Source organism: Adiantum capillus-veneris, chromosome 4, assembly GCF_014529385.1.
Source record: "Adiantum capillus-veneris isolate H3 chromosome 4, ASM1452938v2, whole genome shotgun sequence".
Lineage (NCBI taxonomy): Eukaryota > Viridiplantae > Streptophyta > Polypodiopsida > Polypodiales > Pteridaceae > Adiantum > Adiantum capillus-veneris.
In genome coordinates, this window is record NC_140934.1 from 52,298,592 (window position 1) to 52,310,596 (window position 12,005).

The 12,005-nt window shown below is 42.8% G+C and overlaps 1 protein-coding gene across 2 annotated transcripts in view; it reads right to left on the reverse strand.

Annotated features, from left to right (window-relative positions):
* Positions 1 to 1,913: 1,913 nt before the first annotated feature.
* LOC147459165 (pentatricopeptide repeat-containing protein At3g09040, mitochondrial-like) overlaps positions 1,914 to 12,005 on the reverse strand; it is a 96,357-nt gene continuing 86,265 nt past the window's right edge. Inside the window, exon 2 of one of the 2 annotated variants that reach the window (XM_086510490.1) lies at positions 1,914 to 3,917. The gene's annotated coding sequence lies outside the window, so the exon portion shown is untranslated. Of the gene's footprint in view, positions 3,918 to 3,953; positions 4,389 to 12,005 lie in introns of those variants that run through there. The other variant, XM_086510489.1, reaches the window with a different exon arrangement.

The following is a 12,005-nucleotide window of genomic DNA, read 5'->3' on the forward strand; positions in this document are numbered from 1 at the left end:
AAAGTTTCCTTCTTGCTGCCTTTCACAATCAGCATTGAACCCTTGTGTACTTTCCAAGATCCATCACCAAAAGTAGTGAAATAACCCTTTGCATCCAATAGCCCCACAGATAGCAAATTTTTCTTAATGCCAGGGACATAAAGTACATCCTGCAAAATCAGCTCTTTGCCATTTTCAAGAGCCAAATGAATCGTGCCAACACTGTATTTGTTGCCCAGGTAGACCTTGCCTAGGCAACCTGTGATGTATGAAGAAAACGTATCCAAAGAGAGAGTAACATGAAAAGAGGCACCACTATCCACTATCCAAGATTGGAACAGCCCATCATGAACTGAAAGCAACACGTCAATCACTTCCATTTTGGTGATGTGCATATCACATGCTGCTGCCATAACATCTCCATCAATGCATGAGGCCGCAACAAGCACTTCTTCGGTGTCAAGAAGCTCTTCAATGACCACACTAGATGCTATATTTGCTTTAGCAACTTCTTTTGAGGAAGATCTGTCATTATCTTTCTTGTCATCCTTTGCTTTCTTTCCCTACTGTTTCTTTCTTTCTTGCTCTTTCTTGTAGTAGCAGCAATCGGAATTTTTGTGCACTTTGGCCCACACTGATAGCAAGTCACATCCTGTGGTTTTCCCTTGCTTCTACTCTTGCTTTTGCCTCTATTGGCTGCATTTCCCCTCTTTTCGGATCTGCCTGTAACTTGATACGCTGAGGCACTGCTTTCATTATTAGACTTCCTCCTGATTTCTTCATTCATGATAGAGCCTCGTACACCATGCAGGGTTGTTGCTAAGTGAAACAACCAAAGATTCCCAACTATCAGGCAAAGTCATCAGCAAGAAAATAGCCTTAAATTTATCATTAAAGTCTGGCAAACGTGAATCCTGCAACAACTGACTCAAGATACATGTGAAAGCACTCAAATGTTTAGATGCTGGCTTAGACTCATCTAACTCCATGTTCACAATTTTACGCATAAGATGCACTTGATTCACAGGAGTTGTATTTTCATAAGTGTCCTTTAGCTTATTCCATATAGCATAAGCCGTATCAAAACGCTTAATAATTGTAAGTACATCATCAGACATAGCCATTTTAATGTACGCAATGGCCTTCTTATTGAGTCTAGCCCAATCCTCATCTGGCATGGTTACAGGCTTAGTTTCCAAGAGCGCATCATTCCAATCCTTGAGAAACAAAATGCCTCCCATTTTGTCCTTTCACATATCAAAGCAAGTGCCATCAAACCTCTTGATTTCAAGAAGGGATTTAGTGTCACTGCTATTGGAGGTGTTAGCGGCCATACTTTAGCGATGCACTAAAGCTCAAATGCTATAATTTACGACCTTTCGTACATGCAAACCGTGATAACAACCATTACATTGAAAAATTAACTAGTTGAATATTTGACCTTAAACAATCAAATTTTCCAAGAAGTTAGAGATCAAGGATCACTACCGTTGTGTCCAAATACATGTACAGTAGTAAAAGTGATAATTTTCAGCAGAGAAACTGAAAATTCAGCATTCAAAGCTTACATACATTGCCATCAAGTGACTCCCACTTCAGCAATATCACCAAAAATGCATTTCTAATAATCCCAGATCTGCAAATGATCTCTAGAACAACTGCAACATGAATATTCAGCAATATAATAACTCGATGTGAGTTATCGACACATGTACTACATGCATAAAAGTGCATATCCGTTTAGATACACGAATCCACAATCAATTTCTGCAATTTCTCCACAATCTCACACATGGCGGGTAAAATCACAATTTACCATTAAAATATTTGCATCAACAGTGCCCCCAAAGTGTATTACACACATCAATTTTACGTAAATTCAAAAATTTCAGCAAAATCCCCACTCTGATGAATTTGCCCCAATTGCATTAATACATGATCCCTTCATCAAATTATGGGCAATTTTTGCAAAATTACATCAAATTTTACAAAATCCCCAACTTTTTCGGGTTCAAATTTTCACAAATGCCAATGAAATTGACTTGGGCGAGTGCAATTTCATATGTACATGAAAAACCCCAATTTCTATGAAACCTTTTTGCACAAAATCTGCAATTTTCGACGCAAAATCTGTTGTTGTCAAAGAATAACACTGAGTCTGAAATTTCCAGCGTAAATTGAGTCCTATCTTGACTTGCATGAAAGGGCTTGGGCTGATTTGATGCAAAGACCAGCTATGTGTGCAACTTTTGGCTTTGCTAGTTACTGCGGATGCGTAGAAGTGCGCGAATCGATGGCTGTGATACCAGTTTGAAGGTGGTGCAAGCATAGGAGAAGACAACGTTGGCAGTTTGCTGCAGAAGAGAGAGAGAGAGAGCACAATGGGTTGCATGTATCAATTGTTGATACACTTAAAAAATCAAAGTGTATTATTATGTATGGTTCTAAGAGTACAAGGGTGTGTTCCCACCCACTGAGTTAGTGTACATAAAATAAGAGGAGAGGGCCTTTACGAACCCAACACAACGTCCATCTTCACTGGATCATACCGCACTTCGGAGGTAAACTCCCCACCTTTGTCCGATCGAATTTTCTTAACACTTCATTGCTCTCCTTCGCCACAAGAGCACACCGATTCAAATACCTTATGATGTAGAAAATGTACTTCCGCCAACAACATGAAATAGAGACCGTTGCCTATGGAAGGAGTTTGCATAGGTCCACAAAGGTTGGTGTGAACCAACTCCAAAATGGCAGTAGCTCAGTGTGTAGAATGCTTCTGAATAGCATCTCGATGTTGCTTCCATAAATGCAAGTAATGCATTTGCCATGCTTACTTCCAACATCTGGCGAGCGTACATCTGTTGTCGAAAAGCAAGTGGATCGTTGGTCAAATTACCAAATCTGTAGTGCCAGAGATCCCCTATGGATATCCTCGTAGTTGAAGAAAGAACATAGAGCCTATAGAGACCATTATCCATTTTGCCCCCTTTGACCGCCTTATCGGAGTCTCGATCCCGAATGGACACTGCATCCTGAGTGAAAATTACCTCCATGCCTAGCTTGTGCACCTCGTGCACAGACATAAGATGAAATCCCAACTTCGGAGCATATAGAACCTTGGAGGTATGCATACCCCCTTTGCCATCTCGAATCAACTCCATGGATCCCTTGCTGTGGATAGTAATTTTAGATTTGTCGCCAATGAAAATAGTACCATAGTGTTGCCGTGTGTTGGACAAAAGATCCTTCGAAGGTGTCATGTGTGGTGAGGCACCACTATGTAGAATACGATCACAATCATCCCAAGCGCAAGAGCCGTCTCAACCTCCGTTGTCCTTGGAGAGTCCTTTGAGGGTAGAATCTCCAAATGAACAAATGTTGGTGATTGCACGGCCGCCGCCGTAGAAGTCGAAGCATCTCAACCGCTAGAAATGGTCCTTGTTCCCACAATGATTGCAATGCCGATACGCCTTCAAGGCTTCCTTTTCAACCTCACTCGTCTTTGGATTGTTGTTGCTTTTCTTTTTACCCTTTTGCTTCTTGTTGTTGTTATTGGAAGAAGCGTCGAGCCTAGCTTCTTCTCTGGATTGAACTGCTCCTCATGGTCCAACACCATTGGAACAATCTTGTCCCAAGAAATAGTATTTAGCCAGCCACTGGTAATTAGCGAAGAGTAGAAATTGGAATACCAAGGAGGTAGCTACGCCAAAAGTTGGATGGCCATGTCCTCTGAATTGATAAGCTTTTTCATGTGAAGAATCTCTTGTTGGAGCTCCTGTATCTTGTAGATGCGATCTCTCATGGATGAGTGCTTTGCATCCAAGGTTCTCAACGGCACCTCCTAAGCTATCCGCTTCATCGGAGAGACTCGATCATATAGAGATGAAAGCCAATCCCAAAACTGCTTCTTGTCCTTCATCAATCGGATGTAGACACTAGAAAATAAAGAATTAGAAATACCATTTATACAGAGTGTCTAGTTAAGTGGAAAGATTGTGTTGCAGAGGGTTCAACATGGGAGCGAGCAAGCAATCTCTAAAAAGGTTCCCCAACTTTAGAATTACTCCTAATGAAATTTTTGAGGACAAAAATTCTTCTTAAGGGGGAAGGAATGTGATATATCCATAGTTGGGCATGCACGGCTACACACATAAGGGGCCATGGCTCGTGCAGGAACCCCCTCTTAGGAGTCAAGAATAAAATTCAACTAGCCAGGTGTCCGAAGTTGGCATTCTTTCCCCATGGAGAGGGGCGGCTGCGATGCTCTCTCTCTCCCTCTCTCACCATAGCTAGAAGGCTGCAACGCTACACAGGTCCTGGATAATATCCAACCATTCAAATGAACATTATGACGGGTCGTGGACATTATCCAACCATTACACCAGGTTGATAAAAAACCGCTCTTGCTGGTCATAAAACAGTATGAGATGGGTCAGTAAACCGTGTGACATTGGACTAAACAGCTCAAAGCACGTCTCAATAATTCCAACAAGTCCAAACAGGTTAAACAAATGCAAACAGGTTCAGACAGGTTCCAACAGGTCCAAACAAGTTCAATCAAAATCAAATAAGTCCAGAAAAAGCTCAAACAATGAATCCAAAAAGTACAGGCATACAACCAAATGCAACATAATAGCTATCCACTCATCTATCCGGTGATCTCTACAGCCATGTCTTGGTGTATGCACTTTCACACCGGTCAACCCTTGGTCAGCTACTTCCTCACTTCTTTCATCCTCGGCTATCATATATATATCAAACATATAATTCTCTAAAAAGAAAAACACAATAATTCCTTGATTTTTTTGCTTTTCCCTCTCTTTGATGTTGCCACAAAGAGATTTTCTTCATCTACTTCTATCTCTTTTGCAACAACAGCCTTTTCAGTTTTCAGCCCAAGCCAGCAGCACGTTTTTCAATTTTCAGCCCATCCTCGACATTGGCCATAGCAAATCAGCCCATAGCCTCATGGAGCTTGCAAATCTCATTCAACCCTAGCCTTTTGCATTTTCAACCCTTAGCCTTGCAGATCCAAACATCTATAGCAAGATCCCATCAGCATCTCAACACCTAGGACCATTGTATCAGCATTTGTGCAATCTATACCTCTCTAACAATAGAGAGGGGGACCCTTGGAAGGGGTTGGGGACCCCATCTGGTGTTAGTCTCCTTTCTCTCTCTCTTTCGCTCACATAACCTTCGATCATAGTATCATTCTCTCTCTCGTCTTTGCACATCTCTCATGAAGCAAAAGGAACTCTCTCATTCAATAAAAAGGAATCTTGAGCACGCATTGAGCACTCATTCAGAGCATTCACTAAGATGTGACATTGAAAGCATAGTCACCACCTAAAAACGAAAAAGGCAAAAACAGAAACGGGAAAAACAGATGCTTTGAAGTTTCTGCCGAAACTAAAACGGTCATGAAAAGGTGTTTCTTTTTAATTAAAATGTAAATATAATGTACAAACAATTTGACTACGCGCCAAGCACGTGATGCACACCCAAAGCCACATAAATGCCTTCAAAAGCTACAAGAAGTTAATCCAGTGCATGTTGTGGACCTTGGACAGTTGGACCTTGGACAGAGAGAGTATAGACACACAAAGCACAGGCATAGAAACATAGATTCGAAAAATAATGCACTCCCAACAACACACTGTTTCATATTAAAAGAACAACACACGATTTTGAGCCTTGGCAACAGTTCAAAAACTGTTTTGGAACGGTCGAAGCAATCAAGAAACGGTGTTTCTTGTTACTATGAAATTTAAAAACGAGGGGCAGTGGCACCAGCGCATGGGCAGATAGGGCGTCTCTCTCTCTCTCTCTCTCTCTCTCTCTCTCTCTCTCTCTCTCTCTCTCACACACACACACACACACACACACACACACAAGCTTTTGACCCTTAGCATTTAACAAAATAGACCTTAGGTCCATATACAAGAGATATGGGAAAAACCATGCAAGATATACAATGAAAAATCCCAAACCAAACCATAGGATACATCTAAGGATAAAAATACTCTAATCGGGAAACGAAAGTAGCTATCTGGCTTGTGATAAGCCTAAACAAATAATCAAAGCTTTGTCCACCTCATGAGATGTAACGAAAACCACAACCTCCAGAGCTATATATCTAACTGATATAAAGGCATATGCTATAAAAACCTCCTATAGCATCTCACAAAAGCCAAAGGATTATGAAACCCCTAAACTGTGCCTCCAAAATCACACACCCACTCTTACCATTTCTAACATTTCTTGATCATGTGTGGGACAAGTGATTTCTCTCACTTGATGATGTGGCATATTTTTTAGGGACGCCCCCATTGAGGCATGTCATGGGTTGTAGGGATGTGAGTAGGCAATATCTGGGAGTCCCTACAGAGGGACCCCCACCCCCTTGTATTCATTCATCATGTCATTAGTAGATTGTGAGCCAATGTTTGAGACACCACTCTCTCTAGCGTTTTGTATCTCTCCTCTCTCTAGCATTTTCTAGTTTTCTAGCATCTCTCTCTCTCTCTCTCTCTCTCTCTCTCTCTCTCTCTCTCTCTCTCTCGTAATGCGGGAAACATCGATTGTTTGGTTCTCAAGAAGTACCCTTTTGACACATTGGTGACACCGGTTCTTCTTTATGGAATTGTGTGGGCCAGAGCATCTCAAAAATCTACTTGGAAAGAGTTTGAGAATGTCCAAAAGCGTTTTCTTACAAACTTTCTCCAAGTTAAGACACAAACACCATATATGCTCCTACTTCTTGAGTCGAGATCTCTTCCAATTGAGGTTACGAGCATGAAAAGGATTGTGGAGTACATGATAAAGAAGCGTCAAAACCCCTCACATCGACTTCCTACAATTGCATGGGAAGAAGGCAAAAAAGTTCAAAAGACGCATAAAAGCAAGATCTTGAGCACGAGATGGATGCAAGATATAAAGAAGTGATTTGGAAGATGGGATGCATTGCACTTGCTACATGATGCCTCAATAGACTCCCAAGTGAATGAAGCTTTTCTACGCCAATCTATTACGGCTTGGGAGAAATCCGGTGGGTCACGTTTTATACATTACACCACTCATATTGCCCCCAACTACAAAACCATGTTCTTTGTTGAAAGAAGAAATTGTACTCACCCTTACATGCTTGAGCCTATCCCCACACCGCTTAGCTCCCACTCCCTTCGATGCGAGACAAAGCGTTAGGGCAATGGAGAAGAGTCAAATCGAGTGTGCACATTATACTCGCTGCAAGTTCGAGAGTCTGAGAACCACACACTACTAGAGTGCTCAACTTTTGGTCACATCTGAACTTGCTTCCCTCACATTTTCAGCCATGACTTAGATCTACACAGTTTCCTCTCCTAGCCACAGTGTGGGCTCTCCATTGCCACTCTCATCACCGCAATCTTGGAGCATCGAGAATCACTCATCAGCCACACACATACTGCATCACATGTAACTTTTGTCCCATAGGTCATATTTGACCTCCGAGGACGATAATAAAATCTCTCTCTCTCTCTCTCTCTCTCTCTCTCTCTCTCTCTCTCTCTCTCTCTCTCTCTCTCTCTCTCTCTCTCTCTCTCTCTCTCTATATATATATATATATATATATATATATATATATATATATATATATATACTGGGATGCCCGCTATCTCCTACACTATTTGGCATGTATGTAGAAGAGGTTGCTGACTACATCGAGAGGAATGGTGATAGAGGAGCACAGTTGGCAGGGACATGGATACCACTATTGTTATATGTTGATGATATTGTGTTGATTTCCGACTCCCCGGAGGGGATGCACCGTCATTTAGATGCTTTGTACACATTTGCCCACGATAGTGGATTGTCTGTTAACCTGGGGAAAACCAAGGTTATGGTGCTTAACACCACACCACAGTGGGTCAAGAGGTCAGCACCTACGTTTACATATGGCCAGGAGACGATGGATTACACAGATGCATACACCTATCTTGGGGTAGTCTTCAGCGGACCGGAATTTTCATTGAGGAGAGCAGCAGAGACTAGATTGACGAGAGCTTATGCAAACTTGGGAGGTTTGGAGAAGATGTGTTCGCAGGTTCAATTTCAAGAACCTCGAACAAAGCTGTGGCTTTTTGACACTCTAGTGGCTTCAGGTATGCTCTATGGGGTTCAAATTTGGGGGCCCTCAGTGGACCACCAAGGCAGATCTGATAGCACTGATGGATGGAGATGTATGGAGAGGCCTCTAGTCTCTATGATCTCTTGGATGATTCGGGCTAAGGCCTCAATGCCACATGAGATTATTTGAGCTGAGTTAGCTGCCCCCCCTCTCCTAGTTCAGGTCCTTACTAGATCAATTTCCTTCATGCATAATTTATGGGACCTTCCGAGAGACAGATATGCTTGGCTAGCCCTTGAGTCATCCCGACAGCTAGAGCTACAAGGGGACATAACATGTTGGTATGGACAGATGACATCATGGTTTCAGTCACATCGCTTCAGCATGGATAGACTGCCTCCATTCCAATACTCCTTGGATGCACTGTCACAAAGTGATGACGTGGCGGACAGCAGAAACCCTAAAATTCCTGCAAACCCTAATTTCTGCCAGAAACCCTGATTTCCGGAAATCGCGGAGACTAAAATTTTTATTTTTTTATTTTTTTATTTTTTTATTTTGAAAATGATGAGCGACGCGAATTTTGCTTTTTTTTTATTAAAAAAAAGAGAAAAGACTCTCTAAGAGAGAGAGAGAAAACTGATGCTTTTTATTCTAAAAGCTTTTGGGGCTCTGCTTTTGGGCATCCCTTGTACCTTTAAATAAGTGGTGAGCACTTCACTTCTCAGAGCATCTGGACGCAGAGTCTGAGAGTGAAACCCTAACCGCTCTCTTGTACTTTGATGATTGATTAATACAAAAAGAAATACCGAAAGGGGCGCCTGTCTTTGGGGCCAATATCTCTAGGCACGGAACTCTGCCAGGCTAGTGTACATCTATTGTGATCTGTGACTTGTTTTGAAGTGGTTATTTGGTGCTGTCGCGGTTGATTATTGACTTGGAGTGTCCAAGTCTGTTACAGTGGTATCAGAGCACGGCCAATTTCTCTTCTACGGGAAATCCGATCCCCGAATTTTTAAATTTTTTTCCCGCGGCACCTATGGCTTCAGGTGAAACCGGCCCGTAGGGCGGTAGGCGTTGGCTTTCACTCGAAATTCTTTACTTTATACACACACACAGAGCACTTTGCAAAGGAGACCTGTAACGGGAGTTAACACTTAAACACACACACGGCTCGGAAGCTAGAATGCTCCGAGCAGACGCCGACAACCAATAGGCCCCAAAATTGGCGCCCCTTTCGGTATTTCTTTATTCTTTAGGAGGGTAAATTACAAGGTAAGGTCCTGGGAATCCTTCACGTGTATCCACCTAGATACCATTTGATTTGGCCAAATTTCGGGAGCATAACAGCCCAAAACTTGCGTGAAACCAATTCCCCTGCTGGAACTCGCTTGCACTGTCGTATACCCTCTGATTCCTGTCCAAAAACAGTAAATTCAGCACGCTGTATTTACTGGTTTTTGCCCTGTTTTCAGCCCCAAACAGTCCCCTAACTGTCCTTTGCCAGTGGGACATGATTCCCAATGATCCTGGCGTCCGTATGGCTGAAAAACAGTAAATATACAGCGCATACACAGCGCTGATTTTGCACCTGTATGGTGAGGTTATGACCCTCACCAGTGCCTGCTTTGGAGCAGTAGCTAGCTACCCCTGTTCCTGCTCAAGGAGGCTCTTGCCTCAGCACAAAAGCATGAACCCACACAACTGTACATCAGTCAAATGAGTAGCCCTCTTGTGGGGCATCACATAACTGCACGTAGGGGAGAGAGAGAGCAGTGTGTAGTGTGCAGGGCATCACTCCTAGCACCACACTGTACATGAGAGGGAAAGGAAGCACTCCATAGCTCTTAACCTGTGACAAAAGCTGAAATGAGGCCTCTCCCAGCATAAAATTCAGTGCCACTTCTTCTGCAAGAGGAAAGTGCATGAAAATTCGACACTTGGCGCATTTACAATCATTTGCCCGTTTCGGGTTCGCCGCTTAAAAATATCTTGACCGGTTGTCCAGTTGACTTCACGGCAGAGTTATAAAATGTTCCCCTAGTCATACAGGAGGTAATGACGCGAACACATTTCACAACCCAAAATAGCAGTTCCCTAAATTTTAGGAGATGCTTCCATTGGGCTCCCACTGGTCTTCTGACCATCTATCCTCATTGGGACCGCATCCAAAAGTGCAATGTGGCCCAACTGTCGGATACTTTTTGTCGGTAGTCCCACCTTGACTTTACGCCTTAATTGAGTTCACTTCCTAGTATCCACCAACTTGCTAAGTGCGACGGGGGGACCTATATGATCTTGCTCTGAGCCTAGACATCCTCTTACCATACGAATTCGAGTGCCGACCACTTCCCATCTGCGGGTGAATCTACCGTTCACATTGGCCATACAATGTCCGACCGTTTGCTACTTCAAAAAGAGGGTCTTAAACAAATAAAATAAACCCCATTGGAAAGAAACCAACAACCAAGGTTAGCAGTTGCCACATCTCTATGACATGGTTAATAACTGCCACGAACATACCCCCCTCTTGAAATCGCAAACGTCCTCGATTGCATACCATAAATACACGCTACTGATGTTCTTGTGCTATCAACACTCTTTTATCATCGCATGTATCCGCAAGAAAGGTCGTAACATACATAGATACAAATGACTTAATGAGACCTTCATACTTTTGCCATTTCTATCTATGGCACTGAATTCATATGTACATTTGATGTACTAGCTCTATCATTACCCCTCCTTTGCACACGTTGGGTTGGGGCATAAGTAGGCTGTAACCCAAAGGCTTCAAGGTAGAGCTGCAATACATTTGGTGACTCTGACAGTTCATGCTCTTCCATCCACTTTGCATCCATAGGTGGATAGTTCTTGAACTTCACCAAATAACGTCTTGCAACTTGTCCTTTAACTTTTCTGTCCTTATGTGCCAAAACTTGCTCAGGTACCACGATCTCATCAAGTTCCTCAACTTCTGGCTGATCCTCAACTGGCATATCTTCTGGCACATCACCCACGAAGGGTCTTAGAAGACTCACGTGAAACGAATTATGAATCTTCCACGCATCAGGCAATTTCAGCCTGTAAGCCACATCGCTGATCTTGTCAAGCACTTGAAAAGGCCCATAGTAACGCATGTTGAGCTTAGGAAACAGCCGTTCCTTGCCCTTCATCTTCTTTAACCTTGCCTTTTCGAACCTTAAGAGAACCCAATCACCAGGTGATAGTAACAATTCACGACGGTGACGATCAGCAGCCTTTTTCTGTTTTGCCTGAGTCTTCTCCAAGGCAACTTTAATCTTCTTATACATCTCATCCATGTTCTCAACATATCGATCTGCCTCAAAGATCTTGTCCTTTGTGTGCAAAATGGGAGGAACCTTTTTGCCGCCTTCAACAATTTCAAAAGGTGCTTTGCCAGTAGACGAATGCACCGTATTATTGTACGCATACTCAAGCATAGGCAAATACTGTTCCCACTTGCCCTTATTATCTAACACATAGCATTTCAGCAGATCTAAGACAGTAGAATTGGCCTCTTCTGACTGTCCATCAGTTTGTGGATGAAACGAAGACGAAAACTTGAGCGTAGTGCCCATGTTCTCAAACAATCCTCTCCAGAACAAACTCGTCATGCGAGGATCACGATCACTGATAATCGATTGTGGCATACCATGGTACTTAAACACATTGTACATGAACAAGCGTGCCATCTGATCAGATTTTATCTTCTTCATGACAGGGATAAAATGGGCTTGCTTGCTGAACCTGCACATAATGGTCCATATACCATCATTCCCTGTTGGCGTCCTTGGAAGATCAAAGATAAAGTCCATAGCAATGCTTTCCCATGGCTTATCCGGAATCGGGAGTGGTTGTAACAACCCTGGTGCCTTTTGCCTGTCAAACT